A 23,898-nucleotide genomic window follows, 5' to 3' on the forward strand; every position below is an offset into this window, starting at 1 on the left:
TTATGCACCCCACTTGATCGTTCTTCCAAAATTAAATTTGAATTTTAATGTAGTCCTAGGCTTGGGACTATCAATCCGCAAACCAAGGTGGTACAAACTACTTAAATATTAATAAATATTTTTGAATAAGCTTTCTAAAAATAACAGGATTGTCGAATACAACTTTTTGGTTTATGTAATAATTCTATGATTGGAGAACCCTCACTTCAAAAAACGTATGTATTAATACGCAACATATAATTGCTTCAAACACTTAATGAAATAAAAACACTGACCCAGTATAGTTTATTGATTTCTGTACTTACTGTATTACTGGAGATGTGTTGTATAGTATGTATAGTTTTTCACAAGTAATCAACAGACACTTGCCTAGTAAGCCAATAATCCGGTGCCTCAGAGATAAAAGGCCACAGTTATTGCGACTGACAAGAGCTTTGTGCACTGTAGAAATGGGTTAAAACCTCGTAAAAGGGAGTCAAATAAATGTGACTATAAAACATTTATGCATTACGCAACGATGCTGCTAACTCTCTATAGCGTCACTAAGGGATATTATTTCCCTTCACTGCAAAATCAACCCTGCATTGTTTTTTTTTCTTTTTTGGAAAGAAATGTTAAAGATTATTAACTTAATAACTATGTTTCACTAGGTGTCTCAAGATTCCCTGACAGGTGTCTCTGACATTGGCGGGAGGGGGACAAAAAATTAATACCGTTACATCACAATAAAAAAGAACTTTAGTAGGTATATTTCCGGCACAAATAAACAAGAGATAGAGATGCCCCTACACGGATTCACGTTTTCGAAATACGCCAGGAGTGTCAGAGACTCCGCCGCACAGTGGTTCGTTGAGTGAAAAAACCCCCTAATCAACATTTTTCATTTCAGTTCAAAATTATGTTTTTTTTTATTCCAAGATACGTGTTGAGTTATGCGCAGTGTCTGGTTTCCATTTTTATTTTTATTAGCTGTATATATGACCTGCTATAAAGGAAATAATATTGTCCTGAAAAATATATGCTTTTCTCATAATTATATATTGTGCTTTAAAATCAAATTTATTAATAAAAATTATAATATTATATTTTATGGTTAGTATATATAATGAAGTAAACAAATTTAAGAAATGTTCATAACAGAAATATAGCTCGTTCAACACAGTGAATTTTTAAAATTATTACAATTTTTTATGATTTTTTAGTTTAATAGAGAAGGAATCAAAACTGTCGACGACAGTCGCTTCGGGACTACAATTTTCATAAATTATACATATTGAAAATACTAGCCTATAAATTTTAGCGCCATATCCCGCCATATGCGTCCAAAGTTCGCTCGAGAAACGGGCCCCCCATAAAAGAGTTAGTATGATAACAATACAACTTAATGGTCTGGCTTCATTGTTTTGCTATTAATCTTATCTTAACTAATCTTATCTTAACTTCCACGCATGATTTAGACCTTCTGGACAGTCCGTGCGAGATATTCAGGTAGAACGTATCATATTTTGTTATTCGACATAATAAGTTTATATTGAAGATTAAAAATATCAGTGTTTGTTATTACATAAGCAGATTTATACGAGCTTTTTACTTAATAAGTGAGTACACGTTAGAACAAAGTTTAAAGTGAGAGATGTCCTGAGCTAAATACAGTTCAGATATGTGATGAAATAAAAAATAGATTTCATTCTAATTTTGTAAGAAAAAGAAGGAAGTTCATCATAAGAAAGAGCATTTTTGGAGAAGCTATAGTGCCTTTGTTAAAGATACATTTGTGGTACATTTCGAAACAGGGTCGGCACGTGAATCTTGTGAGCCTAAATATGGTGGCAGGCCTACTAAACACTTTGTTGATTGTGGAAAAAGAGCCAATCCAACAAATTAATATAATAATTGCTTATAGTGCAGTGTGCGAAAAATCTGTTTGTATGTATTACATTTCTTACTTATTCTCAATGCATTACTTAGTAGTTACCTGTATAACCTAAAATAGTTAACATATTGGTTTATTTAAAGCATTATAGAGTTATAATAATTAAAGCACTTATTGTTATTGTGTGGTTTCTTTGTTACTAAATAAGTTTAGAGCAATTTAGATATAATTATTTGTTTTAATAACTGTCTGTTGTTTTCATTTTTTACCATTTTAAGATAGTTTGTAAATATATTGAATTTATATTATATACGTGTAATTATAGATATATATATATATATATATATATATATATATTTACCTCCGGATATATATATATATATATATATATATACATAATTATCTCCGGAGTGTTAGAAAGTAGAATGTGATAGAAACAAACGTGAATATAGTGTACTGTTTTTCAACACAGTATATATTCACACACAGTACACTACATTCACGTTTTTTTCTATCACATTCTACTTTCTAACACTCCGGAGATAATTGATAGTTATTCCTTCGTGAGCCTCTTGGGCGCATTATGAAGGTATGTACCATATTTCCTGCCTCTATCTTTCGTGGGTTACGCTAGGTGTTGATGAGTTATTCACTACAATTAATTTATATGGATGGATCTCGATAAACTAATTAGGTTATAAAGAATCAAATTCAGCCCGTTAAAATTAATTTTCTGTCTAAGATATTTCCAGTATTAATGTGGAGTTTGCCTTGTGTTCCGATCAAGAAAATGTATCAACGAAAACCAATTTAGATCATTGGATAGGACCGATAGGATTATTAATTGGTCCAATCTAAATTTAAAATTAGTAGGTAATAACTTCGTCTATGCAATCTGCATTACACTACTTATCAAGCACTTTACAATAATAACTTTCTAAAATAAATTTTTTATCCCCAACCATCAGTTTGGTTTCCGCCAGAAGCACTTTACCATTGAGCAGATTCATCGTGTGGTCAATGTAGTGAAGGAAGATCTGGAAGCAAAAAGATACTGCTCGGCTGTTTTTCTTGATATCAGTCAGGCTTTTGATAAAGTTTGGCATAAGGGTCTCCTCTATAAATTAAAACTAATTGTTCCTCATTCTTTCTTTAATGTCATCAAATCCTATTTGTCAAACAGGTTTTTTCTAGACAAATTTCAAGACGAATACTCCGACCTCCACAAAATTGAGGCGGGCGTTCTACAAGGCAGTGTATTGGGTCCCATCTTCTACACCCTCTTCACATCTGACATACCTGTACGAGCCTATGTCACCATGGCCACCTTTGCTGATAATACCGCTATACTAGCCTCTCATGAAGTCCCAGGAACTGCATCCCAACGACTACAATCTGAGCTGGATGACTTGTCGGAGTGGCTTGTGAGATGGAGGGTTAATGAAGGTTAATGAAACCAAGTCCACTCATGTAACTTTCACCACAAGGCCTGCTAACTGCCCACCTGTATCTCTTAATAATGTCCTCCTCCCCCAATCTGAAGAAGTGAAATATCTGGGTATGCATCTAGACCGAAGACTAACTTGGCGTTCTCATATCTGGCACAAAAGATTATTTTTAAACTCAAAATTCAAAAAGATATCCTGGCTTTTAAACAAGAGGTCGAAATTATCATTAAGAAATAAGTTGTTAGTATACAAGGTGATTTTGAAACCTGTTTGGACTTATGGTATACAGCTTTGGGGTACAGCCAGTAACTCCAACATCGAAATTCTCCAACGTTTTCAGTCTAAAGTCCTTCAGAACATCCTGGAAGCTCCGTGGTATATAACTAATCAATTAATACATCAAGACACCAAAATTTCCATAGTAAAAGAGGAAATAACTCGCTACAGCAAGAAGTACCAAGACAAGCTGTATTCTCATCCGAACTAGCTTGCGATGAACCTGTTGGATAATAGTGCGTCAGTTACACGTCTGAAGAGACACTCAATCCTGGACTTACCTCTTAGGTTCTAATTTCAAACTTTCTTGTTTATTTGTGTTAGCTCTATCGCTGGATAGAGTCTAACTCGTGTTAATTTATTATTTTATCTAATTTACTTATTGTCCTAAGAATGTCTGAACAGATTGTAAATAAAATTGTCAAAAAAAAAGATGTAAACAAAATTAATGTTTCTGTCTCTTTGATGAATTTCAGCTGAAAGTATTAACAGCTGTTAAGTATCAGTTCACTTTGTATTACGTGTCGTAACGCAGTCTGCCGGATGTAATGTGAAACATTCCAAAATCAACAACTACTTAGAAATAAAAAATTAACTACCAAAAAAACACATTTTCCAGTGGATCAAATTATTAATCTAAACCATTCTCGAATCCCCTTCAACACTCACACACAATTTCATCAACATCGGTCCAGTCGTTTAGGAGGAGTTCAGTCACATACACACGAACACAAGAAATATATACAGGGTGTCCCAAAATTGCAGGACCAAACTTACCACAAGATTAAAAAAAAATATTTTTTTACAACTTATGTTCATGTTTATAATATTTATGCCAAGTTTCAACAAAATCGGTAAACCCGTATTAAAAATAAAATTAATTGCATGTAAAAAACCAAAATGGCCGATCTAAGGTAAACAAAGCAAGATAGGACTATACATTATATAACAATTTTCGTTCAGTTTGACCTCCTGAACAATTTGGTGAAGTTTGGTCCTGTAATTTTGGGGCACCCTGTATATAAAGATTATAATGCCAACGCTTTGTGTGGTTAATATAGTATAAAGATAACCTGTACAATGGTGACAGATTTTGGCTAGTTGATTCGTTTACAGTGTGATATTTTTACTTGTTAAAATAAATGAGTATGTATAAAAAATGAAAGAAAAATATGGTTTTACTTATAAATTGTAATTAATAAAGTAAATAACTTATGTACTAATAATTTGCGTTGTGTGCAACTGAGATGATATTGATTGTGAAACAATTAATATACACAATGGCATTAATGTATGATATCACATATCATATCATATATCAAAACTTGTACACTACATAACACAGGGTCCGTGTTAATTCATACACGAGATATTCCCTTGTCTGATACGCTTTGCTAACGATCATCCATATCCCACAGATGGATATAAACTATAATCGAACTAGATCTTGTCAGTGTAGAAAAGAAGACTCATACAAAAGTTAAAGACCACAAGTCATCGTTGTTATCGTGATCGTGAAAGAGAGAAAGACATACAGTCAGACAGACAGACAAAGGACAATTTTGCTGTCACACTGAGTGGTGGCCAAATGTGCCACATTTAAAATCTATAGCTCAAAGGTCTCGAAATAACTTGCGGAAGATTAGGATTGCTAACGCTCAACCAACTTCCTTGAATGCACTATGATATAAAATTGATGTTTCATACATAACAATTAAGATCCATGCAAAATATAAAGCCTATACATTAATTAGCTTTCCGTATGCTGAGAAAACAGATGAACAAACTGAAGACAAATTTTCTCACCCACCAGAATAGTAGGTTTCGCTAAAGCTCAGGTAATTAAATTATCTCATATAACATGCAGATAGAACGATTGTTTCTCTTCATTTAGATCCCTTCTTATCCTAACTTGCAACAATGTAAATACACACTTCTACAGCTTATAATAATTTGTAGGAAAAAACAGAGTATAGTAAAGTTTATAAAGACTACAATTTTGAAAACCTTCAAATAAGGAACTACAAGTTATAAAATATAACCACGTCCGTAATCAAAAGAGGAGTGGTGAAACCGTTAAAGTAATCAGTCTACGGGTATGTGTATTGCTCTTTCTGCGAATCTTTATCAATATAAAACAGCAGTAACATGTGATTGAGGTGAGCGCAGTCAGCTCGTTTACAAATGATTTTTCCAGGAATGTATTCCATCAGATTCAGAAAACAGTTCCAGAGAAGAGATTTTTCAAATTATTGGTTTGATTCCATAGCGTATTGTTTACACGTACTTGTACACACTCATTGTAACCCCGTTTTAAACAGTTTTTCGAAGAGTAAATTATCAAATTTGTAATGTAAAACCTATGCACCATTATATTCTATCATTGCACTGTAATGGTCCAGGCATCACTCTGGATTTTAAAGTACCTCAGGACCCCATCCCCATCACAGGTAGTGAAAGATAAGATAGTCGCCAGGCTGCAGGTCACCTTCCACATCGTCAAAATGTTTAATTTAGGGATTTGTGCAAATGGTTTCCTGAGTTGTATGCCACCAAAGTTCTGAAATATTTATAACATTATACAACATTTAATTTGAAGTGGTTATTAAAAAGATATGCGCTATAAATTATTTTAATAGGCCATTCATAGCATACAAATCGAAATCAGCCTACATAATACAAAACTAAGTCGCATATTCACTGCCCAAAGCGGCTGGAATTCACCCGCAATTACTTGCACAAGATTTACAAAACCAATGAATTTCTGCCTATAGTATGAATAGGTTTATTTGCCTGTAAAAACTAAATTGTTACTACAAAGATAGACAACAACAAAGATAATATAACATTTTCAGGTCTTCATGTCTCATTCAGTACCATTGTTTTGTTGGTTTATTTTAAAATTTTCTAGGTTAGCTTTATAGTAGTAAACAATTTCAAGAATATAGATAGATTGGAGGGTGAGACTCTGTTTTGAATAATATTAGGTCTACACTACTATCTAGGGCCCAGTTGAGACATACCACTAACTATTCGTTTTTTTAATTTTAAAAACTTTATATTAGTCAACCGTATCACTCCAAAGCACCACAACATATCTCAGATGCGAATATACATAAGCATAAAATATAGCTTTTAATGTAACTTGACGTATAGAAATGACAAGAACTTTCAGCGTAAAGCATGAAGAACCCTGCTACATGCTCCTTCCAGTTAAAGCTATTGCCTACTAAGAGTCACAAAAAATTTGAGAAAGGAGGAACAATAGTGATTTCGTCAAGTTGAAGGTCTAGCTGCGAACTTTACCTGTTAAAGACTTTATTTTTATTTAATATCATTTGAGTGAAACCACAGGCTAACGTCATTTAAAGATGTTTCCAGCGTATCACTTAAACTTGCAAAATCATTGGTTGATGCAGTAATTGTTGTGTCATCGGCGTAAAGATGAGGATTTAACCCAACATAGTGTGTAGAGTGAAAATAAAGGATGACATCTAAAGGTCGCTAGTTCAAATCTATCTGGAAGGAATTACTTTTTAAAATTTTAGTAATGTAACTCATTACTTTTCCTAATTAATTAGAAATATCAAACCAGAACATATTCAAAACACGTTGCTTTGTCTAGAAAAATACTAATTCGAAAAATAAATTAAAATAATTTTAATCATTAAAGGAAAGATAATATACGGTTTTTCATGTATTATACATTTCTAATTCATTTATAAAACACGCTAAAGTAATTAAACATTGATAACCTCAACACTACAACGTTTTTGTCATACGAACAAGATATTGTTTGCTGAGCGGTAGTGAAGCCTATCACTCGAAGAACTGAGCACATTATTTTAATTCTGCCTGTCTGCACTATATCTCGAGGACCAACTTACCTATAGACTTAAAAATGTGCATAAATCTTCATTTCTATATAAGCAAAATCGTGTTCGATGGTAGTGCATGTCCTTTCATGGATTTGGATGAACGTTAGCGAACATTCTTTACATTGGCCTTATGGATAGACAGGATGCAACGAGATACAATAAATACATTGAGGTACAAAGAATACATTTCTAAAAAAAAACTTAGTGCAACAACATTAAGTTTAAGTAATGCAGTTGTTTGTCTTCAGTGTTTATTTAATCTCTAATCTTTTCTATATCAACACATACAGTATATGCTATTAGTGTATATTAGTTCTTTAGTAACGACAGAAATTTTATTTTACTCAAACTAGTTACAAAATGATAAAAACAAATGTTTGCCAGACAATAAAATAACGCTAAACCAACACTCATAAGAAAGCTGTTGGTAGTGTAATCTTCTGCTTTATTCATTGCATTTAGTTCTTGTTCTGTTATGGCAAATGAAGAAATCTCTTAACAAAGAAACTCCACTTTGTGTCTCAAACCTTGATGTTTTACAATGCACATTCTGTGTGATTGTTTTCCTTCAATTTGCTTCCACCTATATAGTGAAGAATAAAGTATTTATGGGTGTATTTAAATTTGAAGTTTGATATATGAAAAGGATAAAACAGAATACATTATTGTATTCTTCATTGGCATATTACAATATTTCAAACATACCCATAATTTATAAAAAAAAAAGTTATTTTTAGATTGCTATCAAGGTCGTACAACTATGTAAATTATAAGAGACTGTGAACAGCAGTTAAAATTTCTGAGAAATTATATAGTTTAGAAGAAAGAATCCCAACATTGATTTAAAAGGACGATTGCAAGGATAGTTTTTTTAAACAGGTAAGAAATTACACTTTTTGGTCACAAATAGAGTAATGGTTTTTCGTAGAGCTTTAATTTATGTTTAGGTATCATGCAGCTGTTTATGTTTCTACAAATAAGTTATAATCGTGAAAAGAGAAAAGGTATTTCCATTAATAACATAAAAATAAACGTAACAATAATATAACAATAACAAAAAAAGAAATCAACGTGCAATTTAACAAATTTGATAACAAATAATATTCATCTATTTAAATGGTTGAAAAATAATAAAATCACAATTACGAGTAATTATATAATACACATTAAAACAAAAATTATAAAAAGCTAAAATGTGTAACAAAAATTAAATCGTGTAATTATTTATTTACTGTTTGTCCTTTAATAAACAATTAGTAGCACTGCTGTTGCAACTTTGAGTTTGGGTTCTGTAAAACATTTCCTGCGGCAGACCCGTTAGTGCGCTACTACAGTAACGTGTACTCAAGATCACACAGTGTGTATAGAGATGTGCAGTGTGGTAGGTGTGTGTGTGTGTGTGTGTGTGTGTGTGTGTGTGTGTGTGTGTGTGTGTGTGTGTGTGTGTGTGTGTTTTAAGATAATTACTTGAAATTTGATAAAAATATGAGTTTGAACGTTGTAATTTTTTAATACTTGTTTTTTTATATACGAGTAAATATTTTCGACCACCGGAATTTTTTAATATTTAACCTAATCACACCATTGTTTTTAATATTCCTTTTATTCATCACAACCTATGTGTAGAGATTGATATCTACAGCTTTACTATTTGTGGAGATAATAAATTTTGTATACAAAATTAAAATGGTGGCTAGCAGCTAACCGATTAGGTGTAATTAGGTGTACTATCAGCCACATAACTTTGTGGCACCCTTGAATACCCTGTGCATATAACTCACTTAATTTCCTTGGGCTCTCTTTGGCTAAAGGATATTACTTTTTTATACAAATACTTTTGAGTGAAAATTAGTTTGAAGTCGCAATATAATGAAGAAAACGAAAACTAAGAGATCTGATATAATATCATCTAAACCTGTTATTTTGGCGTTACCCATATTCAAAAAATCATTCAAATACGCTTTATCCTTAGTGCGTCCATCCTAGAACTTTTAGCATTACTTTTCCAAACTTTCCACTTCCAGGTTTCTTGCCAAGATTGAAATCGAACTTTAGATTACATCGTGCAGGCGACAAATCTGGCGGTGAGGATTAATCTAACTTTCTTACTTTGTGATCACGTGACTTACACGCCAGTTTTATACCTTGTTGATAGTTTACTCTGAGTTTGGCGTATGTATGTAGAACTATTCCATTGGAATTACATTATAGTTTATAAAATCATGCTTTTAGTAATTATCAAACAAAAATAAAATATGTTTTGTATCCAAACAAACATTTTTTAAGATAAACATTTCAAAGTGGGGAAAATAAATAGATTTCCTATGAAACGCCTCTTAATCAGTAAAAAAATTATTCAGTCTCGTATATACAACTTATCAGACTTTTTAATCTATTCAGAATAATAGAAATGATCTCATTAAATCTACCGGGAGGTAACAATATCAGGTAAATATTTCAATTAAATCAGAATCCATATTTCTTATTACCAAATAACAATTTCAATACAAATTCGGTGATGGCGTTTGTGTTCGAGTTCAAAAGCAATTAGTCCTGCACTAGTCTATAAATTAGGTTATTAATATTAATAAGTATTTAGTCATATAAATTTTCCGAATATTTTATTTAGTGTTGGTAAACATAACCATAAAGAGATATACATAAGTATAAAACGCCTAAGAATATTTTTAATAGGTTTAGTTATATCGATAAAATTAGTATTTGTTATATATTTAAACTTAAACTATCCATCAGATTTTTGTCTTGTAGAATATTATTTAAGATTTTTTGTATTTAATTCCTTTATTATACATATAAATATAAAATTTGATGCTACATTTAAGAAGATATTAAGGGATAATTATGTTTACGTTTTGCAGTAACCTTTCTCCACTCTGTTACAGTATACTTAAATAATTGATTAGCTCATTTGATATAATTTGTAAAAATTGGTATCTTGCCTTTCCTAAATTGTACCATCTGCAGGTAGAATTTGGAAGTGACGGTGGGGACTCCGCACCTTTAAAATATTTTTATTTATTACTTTTCTTATATGTTTTTTATGTAATCTAGTAAACAGGACCAGTTATATATATTTTTTTACTTTTTCATTGCCATCAAACGTGTTTTTTCAATTAAATGTAAATTTAAAACAATGTTATTCTGTAAAAACTAATCCATCAATTTTGATAGTTTTGGTCTCATATGAAAGGTTTTTAGGTACTTAAGATGCGTATTTTCACTTGTGTTGCTATAAAGAACGTAGTCAAGTTATTAATTTTGTTTAACAAAACATTTATTTTAACCATAAACACAATCTAAACCAAACAGACAACACTGCAGAAAAAAATGACAGTTATGCTATTGACATTTTTTTATACAGGCGGCTCATAGATTTCTAATCACAAAACAAAATTTATAAACTAAATAGAATTTAGATTTGGATAACAGACTGGAAACAAGTAGCATAGCTGTTGAGAATAGAATGAACGTATAACTATCTCGTCCGCACGATATGAAGTATGGAACGGTTTAGAAAAAATCAAATAACACACCTACAAAATTACGTACGTACGATACTTGATTTTTCTCTCGCTCCAAGGCTATCTCGAATTCATTGCAACGGTTCCGCGCCTAGAACGGTTTGACGACATGTCATCTAGGACTATATTTATTGAACAATATTCCAACTCTTCTTATCTAGCAGCTCTTGTATAACCTCGTTCGGCTCTGTAGGGTTGTATCTGTCGGTTAATATGAATATATTTATTGAACAATTAATAGTCCATTTCTGTTCATCTAGCAGCATCTTCTAATATAATTTCAATGGTCTTTAGATCTCCTCCTACGTTGAGATGAACAAATGGACTTGGAGTTGCACAAAATTACTTTATTTTATTAATATTTATTGTTTAGTATAATGTTATTTATATATAGGTATAAAAGCCTGAATTTTAAGAATGTTTTATTGATTGGAGATTCAATCATACGACATGCAGGTAAAAGTACTCAACAAAAAGGGGGTCATGTCGAGTGTTGTCCTGGGGCTAAAATTAATGATATCAAGCAGAACTTGTTGAAGCTAGTTAACAGGCAGTTCTCTGTTATTTATTTACATGTAGGCACAAACAATCTTATACGAGGCTACAAGGGGGGGCCTGGCTACAATGGCGGCCATGGTAAACGTCAAGCACTTCACAGCATGGCGGATTTGCTGTACACTGTAAGGACTCAGTTTCCAAATTCCAAAGTTTTTGTAAACAGTGTACTGACTAGAACTGACATTTCATACAAGGCCCTTTTTCACTTTAATGAACAAATTGAGCTGATGTGTGGTAACTTTGGAGTCACTTATGTGGAGGCTAACTGCTCTGTAGGGAGGCGTGACCTGGCCCGAGACGGACGACACCTCAATAGGAGAGGTATAACTCATCTAGCTACGCTTTTTGAGTCTGTTTTCATTGCGGCATTGCAGCGGTCTGAGGGTTTTGAAAAGGTGTTGACCCCTTGCACAGATTTTTTATGAGTGGTCCCCCCGGGGACTCTGCAGTGGCAAATCTTGGACACCTGGATAGCCCACCTGATACTGTAAAGATTCTTCATCAAAATGTTCAGGGTATAAATAACAAGATTGATAATTTTCAACTTTTTATTGACGCCGAAAATGTAGATATAATTTGTTTATCTGAACACCACCTGAGAGATTTTGAGTTTGAGGTTTTGTCACTGCATGGTTACACTGGTGTTACAGCTTTCTGTAAGAAAATTTATCAAAAGGGAGGTGTTTGCATTTTTAGTAAAACCTCAATAAAACACAATGTTTTAGATGTCTCCCGATTTTGTCAGGAGGGTAGGTGTGAGCTTGCGGCAGCGATTTTTCAATTTAGACAGTTTCCTCTTCTTGTTGTTACCGCTTATAAGCCGAAACCTTTTTCAGCGTCAGTGCAAGAACATGAGATGTTTTATGAATGTTTATCCGATTGCCTCCAAAAAATTATAAATCCAGAAGTTAGAACTGTTGTTGTGGGTGATTTCAATGTTAATCTCTCTGTTGCTGACATGAGAGTAGATAGTCTTCTATCCATGATGGCATCTCACGATTTAAGCAATAAAGTAAATTCATTTACGAGGGAATTTAAAAACTCCCGGTCCCTAATTGATCACGTATATACTGATCTTTCTGAAGACATTTTCAGTTGCTCTGTCGTGATAAATGCACTGTCCGATCACCATGCACAAATCTCACATGTCAGGTATTTATCTAGTCCTGATTGCCCTAAGTTTATGCTTAAGCGATCATTTGTAGAAGATAATGTTCGTATTTTTAGACATCTTCTGGGTGGGGAAACATGGTATGATGTTTACGCAGCTAGAACAATGGATGATAAGATGAGCTTGTTTATGTCCTCTATAGAGTTTTATTTCATTCAGGCTTTTCCTGAGAAAAGGGTTCGGATTCGTGGGCGTTCTCCAAATGCCAAAGTGTCTTTAACCCAGGAGCAAATTGAGCTACGTGATTTGGTTGCGCATTGGTATTATAAAACTAAAGACCTGAGTTCTTCTGATGAGAGAAGAAAACAATACCTTTCTTTGAAGAGGCAATATAGGGCTAGTGTGAGGGAAGCTAAGTCATCTAAAGTTAAACATTTACTGCAGACTTCCTCAAATAAAGTTAAGACTGTGTGGGACATAGTGAACGAGCATAGAGGTAAGGCAAGAGTTTTGGCAGATATCCCTCGAACCATCAAGGATAGTAAAGGAGTCATTATTAGGGATCCGAAGGACGTTTCTAACTTGTTCAATGATTTCTTCATTAATGTGTCGAATGCAAGTTCATCTTCCATATCGTTGTCTCTTCTTCAACAACAATCATGTGCAGGGGTGTCTTCATTTTTCTTTTCACCTGTTTCTGAAGTGGAAGTATCTGACATCATCAGATCTATAAAAGCAAAGGCTTCTTCTGGCTTCGACAATATATCATCGAAGCTTCTTAAATCATGTACGGAGTATTTTGTTAGGCCACTTGCTCATTTGATAAATTTTTCGTTTGAAAATGGCCTGTTTCCTGACATTTTAAAGTTGTCTATAGTGAAGCCGTTACATAAAAGGGGACTTGATAATTTCAGGCCTATTTCGATTGGATCGACATTTTCTAAGGTGTTTGAGAAGGCAGTTTTGATAAGGTTAACGGCTTTCCTGGAGAGTAATAAAGTTATGTTTGACAAACAGTTTGGCTTTGTCAAGGGAGGCTCAACTGTGAAGGCAATGTTTGCTCTCTTGGATAAAGTTGTTAAAGCTCTTGATGAAGGACAGTTTTCTACTGGTATCTTTTTTGATTTGAGAAAAGCATTTGACATGGTTTCGCATGAACTTCTTTTGCAAAAGCTTGACAGAGTGGGTGTGCGTGGCTTGGCAAATCAATGGCTGTCATCTTTCTTGAGTCAGCGTAGACAAGTTGTGGAAATTCCATACGTTGACGTAAATACTAGGAAAAGATGCTTTTCTGACGAGCAGATTGTCAAGACGGGTGTGCCACAGGGCTCCATACTTGGACCCTTCCTCTTTATTTTGTATGTGAATGACCTCAGCAGTTGTGTTTCGAGGGGCTTGTTGTGTTTGTTTGCTGACGACACATCACTTGTAATTGATGAGTCTTGTCGTTTCAATATGGAGATAAATACGTTTGTTCAGTGTAATTCAATAGTCCAGTGGTTTCAGAGTAATGGTTTGGCCGTGAATACTGATAAAACTACATTGCTAGATTTTTCAATTTCATCAAGACGCAATGACTCTTTGAGTGTTTGGGTTGGCGATACAGAGGTTTGTTCTGAGCAAATTGTCAAGTTTTTAGGCCTAATTGTCGATAGGAATCTTAGCTTCTCCTTTCATGTAAATCATGTCGCACGTAAAGTCTGTGCTGGTATTTTTGTTCTTCGTAGACTTTCATCTTTCACGGGCACCGATGTGCTTCTAACTTCATATTTTGCATTAGTTTATCCCTACCTTTCATACGCTGTTGAAATTTGGGGTTTTGAAAATTGCAGAACAAACCATGTCTTTCTTTTGCAGAAGAAAGCGGTGAGAGCTATTGCTGGCATCCGTCAATCAGAATCCTGCAAATCACACTTTAAGAACTTCAATCTGCTTACTTTTCCAAGTATATATATATTTACCACACATTGGTCTTTTTTAAGCAAAACCAGGGCATTTTCGAGTCACTAATTCCGCAGTCCGGACACTGTCTCAGGAATAGCAACAAATTAAATATTCCCCCCCATGCAACCTCTTTTTTCAAACATCACTGTTTTTATAATGCCGTAATTTTTTATAATTCTCTTCCTGTGGACCTAAAGAATGTAAATGATATAATGGTCTTTAAGAGAACACTGAAGGCTTTTTTAATAGAAAAATGTTTCTACACCCTCAGTGAATTTATTGGAAATAAATAGTCTGTATGATGTAAAATTAATTAGTTTTAATAATTTATTAATTATAATATATAAATATTAATAATTGATTAATAATAATTTTATAGATACAAAACTGTACATGTGTTTTTTTTTTTTTTTAATATTTATGACGCAATCCAATGCATGTTACATGTCTGATGGAAATAAAGGATATTTGATTTGATTTGATTTGATTTGATAGATATGATATATATATATATATATATATATATATATATATATATATATATATATATATATATATCCAGTTTTAGTCATAACATAATGTAAGTCACAGCGAGAAATGCATAGTTCTTCTGTGCTTATTATCTAATTATAAACACGTTTCACTAATATTTGGAGTTTTACAATCAGTTTGGGTTATGAATAATATTGTAGAGAGTCCTACAAGTAATAAACGTACGTTTTATTTCTCTTTTATTTCAGTTTCAATTTTTTATTCTTAGATTCAATTTTTTATTCAATAATTTTATATTATTGGAACAGAAAATGAGTATTGCGTTAGTAAAAAGTAAAGTATTTTTTGAACACAGTGGAGTGATCTTCGACCAAAAAGAGACAAAAATGCGATGAGCTGATCTTTGCAATCAGCTGTATGTGCATAGCCAGCTAGTGGTTCTCATTGGAGCTATACATAAAACTACTTATTTAACACAAATTTCGGTTGTAACAAAAAGTAAACCGGTTAATTTAAAACTATATTCGGAATAAGGTATCAAAAATTATACATTTACCGCATATTTTAATTGTTTTAATTTTGTTTGATAAGTCTTGTAATTTTGTACTTTGCATTTTATTTACTTAATGCATAATTCCACGATTTATCCTCACTGTTGGATGTATTAATCCAAAAAAACTTATACTGCTATGAAGCAAAAATACTTGATTTATTACTTTTTCAAAAGCTCTACTTTTTGTTTTCTGCTTTTATTTATGATAGCCACTTTATATAAAACTTCTTTCAGATTGTGAACTACCTTCTCCTCATGAATAACTAAATTACACAGTTCCAAAACAATGAGTTGCCAAGTACCATTGACTCTGTAGTTATTGGGTCATACATTGATATGTACTTCACCTCACTCTAGTTCATGTCATCATCAGCCTAGTCTGTACTGTACATTGTGGGAACTATGAATGTAAACTCACTGTTATTTTGATTACACACATATCTTTGTAGCAACGTACGCGTGAGTGTTTGTGTTGGAAAGTATATATCCTTATTAATACGCATACATATTGATATATTGTACGGAATCTCGTGTACCATAAATGTAGATGAGGCATGTAAAAACTGTTGTTTACTCTTTTCACAAAATATGTTTACTTCTTTACTCACTCAATGCTTACATTCCGTTCTAATAATATAATATGTGGATGTTGTGTAACCGGTAAAAATATGAAGTAATTGAAAATAAATAAAGCTTTATTTTTAACTAAACCTTTAATGTACACAGCAAATATTAATTAAACTATGTAAGTAATAATCACAAATTAAATAAATAAAAATAAGTAACGACTATTGTAACAAAATAACGTTGAATATCACTCCTATTTCTAAGAATATAATCATTTTTGGAGGTTTAAATAACAGAGTAATACAAAGCTTTGGTCGAAGATCACGTAATTTTTTGAACGCAACAGCCCCCTCGGACAACTTTGGGCGGGAAACGTCGCGCGGCCCCTCGGCAGATCACAGTGTCATTGTCTCTGGAGCTTCTCTCTCGCGCGTAATCTCTAACCCCTAGACTGGGCTCTTCTGGAGGTGTGAGGCCTGTGTTCCCTCGGCCGAGCACAGTGTCATATTAATTAACCTCAATATGATTCAGTGAGTGTAAAATAGGTGTAGAAGAGGACTAATGATTCTAGCTATTTGTGTATTTAAAATGATCCTCAGAATTATCCTTTCACTGTTCTATTTAACAATCACATCATCTATTTAATAATTTGTAGATAATTTTATATATCTATAAACAGATCTTAACTGCTAGGTTTACCAAAATTTCATTAAATTTAATTTATATTCATACCAAGAAAATCGAAAGTACTGTATGACTTGGTGTCGAGCTAAAGAGCTATGTAACTGCTGGTAAAAACATCTATCGGACTTAGTGCGGTGAAAATGAACGAAATAAGGGTGAAGCAAGATTTCTCCTAATGTCCATTACTGAACTCAGGGATAATGGGGGTCATATTACCATTCAGATATTGATCTATAATCACTCCCCAGCTTGAGGCTAAGAACATTCTGGCTCAGTGCAAAGGGACAAGACACACCTTTATTGAGATATATATTGCTATCATCATAGCTGATTATACATGTGTTCGGGATAAATACACATTTATTGTTTGGACTTTGTAAACGTACGATAACTTACAATCATTTAGTCTAGTATTATTTGATGATCCAATCTTCTCTACATTTGTAGCCGTTCTATTTATTCGTTTCATTACTAGGAAACCACGCTCCTTCAGCTTTTAATCTTCACAAACCCTCAGCTCCACCTTTTCCTTCACGTTTTTAATACAAAAATAGAGGCAAATTATATTAAACGTAATACACTCCAGTGCTTAAAACTATTGTGGATTCACTAAACAGACATAGTATAAATATGTAACTAATTATAGTTTAAATTTTTAGATCAAAAGCGCAGACATGCAAAAGCGCAGACATGCAGAACATTTCAAATCGTCTAAGGTCACAATGCTTTTATTAATAGTGCAAAAGAGGTAAATACTTAGTTATTAAGTTTTACATTAAATCAAGGAAGTATTCTGAACATTTCTTAAAAAAGAGAAAAGTATAATAATAAAAAGTGTATCCCTAAGGATTTTGGTATTGTTACTATTTATTTAGATATAATTTTGTTCTGAAGTCTCTGCAGTATGATATTTAGTCTGAACCATATTTACCTAGTAATCTAAACAATTGATAGTTATATGTATATGATAATCTAATCATATAACCAATAGTTATATGATGTAAACTTTGTAGTAACAATATCAAAATAGTGAACACAATATCTTTAAAATTTTAGTAGTTAAGTCACAATCACTTATATGGTACATATTACTTGATCACAGTTAACATGAACGTTCTACAAGTGAATTGCAATATAAAGTTAGTTTTTAGGGCCTATCTGACCTAATGAGGTGGAGTCCAGGGGCCGAAACCGTTTCTTACACAACTACTCAGGACGCCTTATGTATTTATTGTGTATGTATTTTAATTGGTATGACTGCATACACATATTCTGAAAAAAGCTACATTATGTTCGATAATATAACACAACAAAAATAATAGTCTGAACCTCTGTCTTCAGGTATGCTGGTTCACGCCGAGTGAAGGAACACGGCAGCAAGTTTGACATATTTGCACTGTTTAAACTACGTTTCAGTTATCCTGAGTTTCAGTTAAACATCCATCGATTGAAGATGGATCCCCACACTTTCTATATGCAAATACTACGTAGGTCTAAGAGCCATAATTTATATATCAACTGTGAAAAATATACTTTCGGTTGAATTTAAGAAACAATGTGAGTAATTTAAATACTATGCAATATAATTGCTTGGCTTGCTTACTATTTACAAGCTGTATGTCATCAACCCTACAAAGGACATCAATATGGTACATATTTATACCATCAACCAATCACGTTATTGCATCACACAACATCAGTCGATATTGGATCAATCTCATATGACATTACATCTCTACAAGATGATGATGGCCGAGATTGCTGGAGCTAGCAGTTATAAATGAACCGAGACGTTTACCTCAATCACTTGATACTGCTGACTGTTTTGACATATCCAGGGTAAGGCATCACACAACAGTAGTCGATAGAGAAGCAATCTCATATGACATTACATCTCTACAAGATGCTGATGGCCGAGATTGCTGGAGCTAGCAGTTATAAATGAACCGAGACGTTTACCTCAATCACTTGATACTGCTGACTGTTTTGACATATCCAGAGTAAGGCATCACACAACAGTAGTCGATAGAGAAGCAGTCTTATATGACATTACATCTCTACAAGATGCTGATGGCCGAGATTGCTGGAGCTAGCAGTTATAAATGAACCGAGACGTTTACCTCAATCACTTGATACTGCTGACTGTTTTGACATATCCAGAGTAAGGCATCACACAACAGTAGTCGATAGAGAAGCAGTCTTATATGACATTACATCTCTACAAGATGCTGATGGCCGAGATTGCTGGAGCTAGCAGTTATAAATGAACCGAGACGTTTACCTCAATCACTTGATACTGCTGACTGTTTTGACATATCCAGAGTAAGGCATCACACAACAGTAGTCGATAGAGAAGCAGTCTTATATGACATTACATCTCTACAAGATGCTGATGGCCGAGATTGCTGGAGCTAGCAGTTATAAATGAACCGAGACGTTTACCTCAATCACTTGATACTGCTGACTGTTTTGACATATCCAGGGTAAGGCATCACACAACAGTAGTCGATAGAGAAGCAGTCTTATATGACATTACATCTCTACAAGATGCTGATGGCCGAGATTGCTGGAGCTAGCAGTTATAAATGAACCGAGACGTTTACCTCAATCACTTGATACTGCTGACTGTTTTTGACATATCCAGGGTAAGGCATCACACAACAGTAGTCGATAGAGAAGCAATCTTATATGACATTACATCTCTACAAGATGCTGATGGCCGAGATTGCTGGAGCTAGCAGTTATAAATGAACCGAGACGTTTACCTCAATCACTTGATACTGCTGACTGTTTTGACATATCCAGGGTAAGGCATCACACAACAGTAGTCGATAGAGAAGCAGTCTTATATGACATTACATCTCTACAAGATGCTGATGGCCGAGATTGCTGGAGCAAGCAGTTATAAATGAACCGAGACGTTTACCTCAATCACTTGATACTGCTGACTGTTTTGACATATCCAGGGTAAGGCATCACACAACAGTAGTCGATAGAGAAGCAGTCTTATATGACATTACATCTCTACAAGATGCTGATGGCCGAGATTGCTGGAGCTAGCAGTTATAAATGAACCGAGACGTTTACCTCAATCACTTGATACTGCTGACTGTTTTGACATATCCAGGGTAAGGCATCACACAACAGTAGTCGATATTGGATCAGTCTTATATGACATTACATCTCTACAAGATGCTGATGGCCGATATTGTTGGAGCAAGCAGTTATAAATGAACCGAGACGTTTACCTCAATCACTTGATACTGCTGACTGTTTTGACATATCCAGAGTAAGGCATCACACAACAGTAGTCGATAGAGAAGCAGTCTTATATGACATTACATCTCTACAAGATGCTGAGGGCAGATATCGTTGGAGCAAGCAGTTATAAATGAACCGAGACGTTTACCTCAATCACTTGATACTGCTGACTGTTTTGACATACCCAGAGTAAGGCATTATATCAGATGCTCACATGTTCTTTTCTTTATCTTATACGCTGATTTTCCATCATATTCAAACATTTTTGAAAGACTACAAATTATAATTATTCATTCTGTTTATTTATTTGATTTCCATCTCAGGTCATATTAATGGAATATATGACATTTCAATTAGCCACTGTTAGTTCTAGGCTACATTCTCGGATCTCTATATTCTAATCTCATAAAATCTAATCTCATAAAAGCAGGAAAGCTTTTGTACTTAAAAACTATTTGTGACTTTAAAAATTATAAATTCGTATTATTATAAATTAAAATCAAGAATTGTGTACAAAATACATAACTGTAGATACAGAACTAAATATTTTTATATTAAAGAATAAAATAAGCAATTTGGATATTGAATGATATTATAATAATTCTGAATAGTTAACGTAAAATAAATTAATACCTACTCACAGAAAGAGACTTTTATTACACAATAGAAATAAATCCATACATCGCAATTATTAAGAGATATCATTTAATACATTTGAAATAAAACCGTATTTATCGTTACAATTAATTTTCTTCCTAATTTCGGTGTAATTAAAAAAGAGGAGAAAGAGCCTACGTGGGCTATAACGGCGTAGACTCGAGTTAAAAATATTAGGTTTAGGATTTTGATCTTTAACAACACACAGTGTTAGTATGTGGATTAATTTTATAACTTTTAATTTAAAGCGGTAATCTGAAGTAGAATAAATTCTGAATAAAATTTTAACAATTAGTAATATTATAGTGAACATAAACAAAGCAAATAAAATGCATAAGTAAAAGATTTGCAAAAACGGGATGATTACTTAGTGAAAGTGATTTTCTATCTTTAGAAAATACAAAAGACACTAAGCAAAAGTAGTAATTTTACTATGGCGTAACAAACAGTAGTAAACACATGTTTTGCTTAGTGTATTATTTATTATTCCCCCAGTTTTATTGTATGGTTTCATGTGTTTATCTCCACAGAAATGTTTACAAACTTATATCAAATATAACCAACTTTCGTGGTTGGATAGTCTACAAGAATATTGAATCTTCCTTCATTAACGACTCTCTTCATTAATTGTCATTCCCGTTAATATTATTACGTATTATGATGTAATTATAATATACAATTTTATACGTGAATAACAATATTAAAGAAACGAATATGGCGAGTTATATCGAAGTTTGAACTACTGTACAATAACTTTCTATTTATAATACACGTAGCTAACGGCTCTGCTGCGGTTCTATACTCAGTAGTGAGTAGTGTAATATATGGCAGAAGCGCTCTACGACAGCAGCCGCAATCAACATGTTAAAGCGACACAAAACACTTAACTATTCGAGCTGATATCTAGGTATAATTATAATAAAACAATTACGGTACAAAGACCGACACTATTATTTGTATTAATATTAATTGTACAAACACTTTAATAAAATAACAAAAATGTATTTATTTATATTTACACTGGTAAAACGCCTTAAGTATAATAAGTAATCTCAAATAAAGTCAATTAACCATTTAACCATTAGTATTTTAAAGTTGCAGATAAGGTATGATTATAGTGGTAATGTCACGGTGAAAGTCAAAGCAGCGCAATGGTAGCAGCAAACGCTACCTGACAAAGCCGTGAAAACAAGTTTCGTATTTTAAACAGAATCAGGACTTCCAGTTCCTTCGATAGCTCAGTTGGTAGAGCGGTGGACTGTAGAGTGAAAGTCAAGGTTGACATCCATAGGTCGCTGGTTCAAATCCGGCTCGAAGGATTTACTTTTTGCCAAATTTAAATTAAGCATAGCCTATTTTTCTTCGACTAAAATATTTGTATAGCTTCAATAATTTCAACCGGTTCCTAACATTTTTAAAGTTCAACATTTAACAAGATGGTGGCTGTAACAGTCATTTTGTGTCAGGAGATGACTACCATGTGGTTGGTACTTATTAACACACATTATCTATAATTTAGGTTATTTCAATAAAGCACTGATCGACAGAATTGCTAGTTGTGATGGAATTGAAAATTAAACTGTAACAAAAGACAAAAATCAACATGAATAATTTTTTGCATAGTCTATACATTTCTGGGCTCATTTTTGAAATTTAAAAATGTCAAACCAACTGTAAATCAACAGTCGCAACTATAAGAAATATCGTTATGTAGCAAAATTGAAAGAACAATAAACTTCATGTGTGGCTATCATTTTTGTGAATATCATCATTATTTCAGATAAGTTGGAAGTTTTAATTTTTAAAAACAGTTTTTTTTTTGTCAGTTTTAAGGCTGCCACTATAATGAACATCCCAAGCTCTCTAAATAGTTATAAGTACGTACACTAGTAATATGTAACTATATACTCGTATCATGTTATCGATGCATGTTGGAATGTGTTTTTTTCTCTGTAAGAGGTTATCAAATTTATAAATGCAAAAAACACATATTTTTAGATTAGGCCTATATAAACAATTTATTTTAATTATATGAAGAAACACAATACTCAAATCAAATCAAATTTATTTATTTCAAAATTTTACAAACAAGCATGGTACACGTAATATGAATGAAATTAGTCCCACATGGGCCACTGAGGCTTGTGCGTGGTGACGAGTCTGTTACTAGATGCTGTGCACAGCGTTATGATAGTTATTGTGTTAGTTAGTGTATTATGATAGTTATCATTAATAATAATAATAATAAAAAAGTATTTTATATATATTTTTTTTTTATTACTAAAATACAAAACACAACACAAATACACAAACACAAAACAAACAAACAAATACTAAAATTGTATTCAATATATATCGCTTATTATCTTGTTTGTACCTGGTATGTTTTTTTCAATCAATTACAATCACTTAATCAATCAATTAATGATAATTAGTCATCATATTTACTTCTATCGCTGCTATGTTATCCTTATACTTTACAAGCCCTTTTAAGGCCGCCATCTTAATAACACCTTTCCACATACAGAAACACAACAATGTACAAATGGGGTTTGTAAATTATCTGAGAAATATAAACATCTGTTCTGTTTTATTTTACCATTATTTTAATATATACATTTATGGCATTTAAATATCATTTTTTTCATGTCAGGAGTAATTTCATAATTTTCCAAGCATTGACTGACTGAGCGTGGTGAAACGTATAGAAGGACAAACCAAGAGTCTGAAGAGTAATTTAAATAATTTAATTTAAATTAAATACTTTTTTAGGTGGAGTTAGGGCTGTTTAGTCTTGTCTTCCACTCAACCTCAAAATAAAAAATAAAGTAATAATGGTTGCTGCTCTGTGCTAATTATACAATACTATTTATCAGTTTGATATAAAATCAACATAATACTGAAAATATAGTTTCCTGTCCAAGGAACCTAAAATACGTTTTCTATATATTCAACAACTGTTTCAGAAATCCCCAAACCTGATAGCATCCATTCCCGGTCGTAACTGATGGTTTATGTCAGCAACAAAAATCGCGATAATCCTTGATGTCAGCG

The 23,898-nt window shown here is 32.9% G+C and overlaps 1 non-coding gene across 1 annotated transcript; it reads left to right on the forward strand.

The window, feature by feature from the left end:
* Window positions 1-22,071: 22,071 nt before the first annotated feature.
* Window positions 22,072-22,163, forward strand: Trnay-gua. Its single transcript is given in 2 exon segments — window positions 22,072-22,108; window positions 22,128-22,163. It is a non-coding gene; the product is annotated as a tRNA-Tyr (tRNA).
* Window positions 22,164-23,898: the final 1,735 nt, after the last annotated feature.

This window comes from Homalodisca vitripennis, chromosome 1 (assembly GCF_021130785.1).
Source record: "Homalodisca vitripennis isolate AUS2020 chromosome 1, UT_GWSS_2.1, whole genome shotgun sequence".
Classification (NCBI taxonomy): domain Eukaryota; kingdom Metazoa; phylum Arthropoda; class Insecta; order Hemiptera; family Cicadellidae; genus Homalodisca; species Homalodisca vitripennis.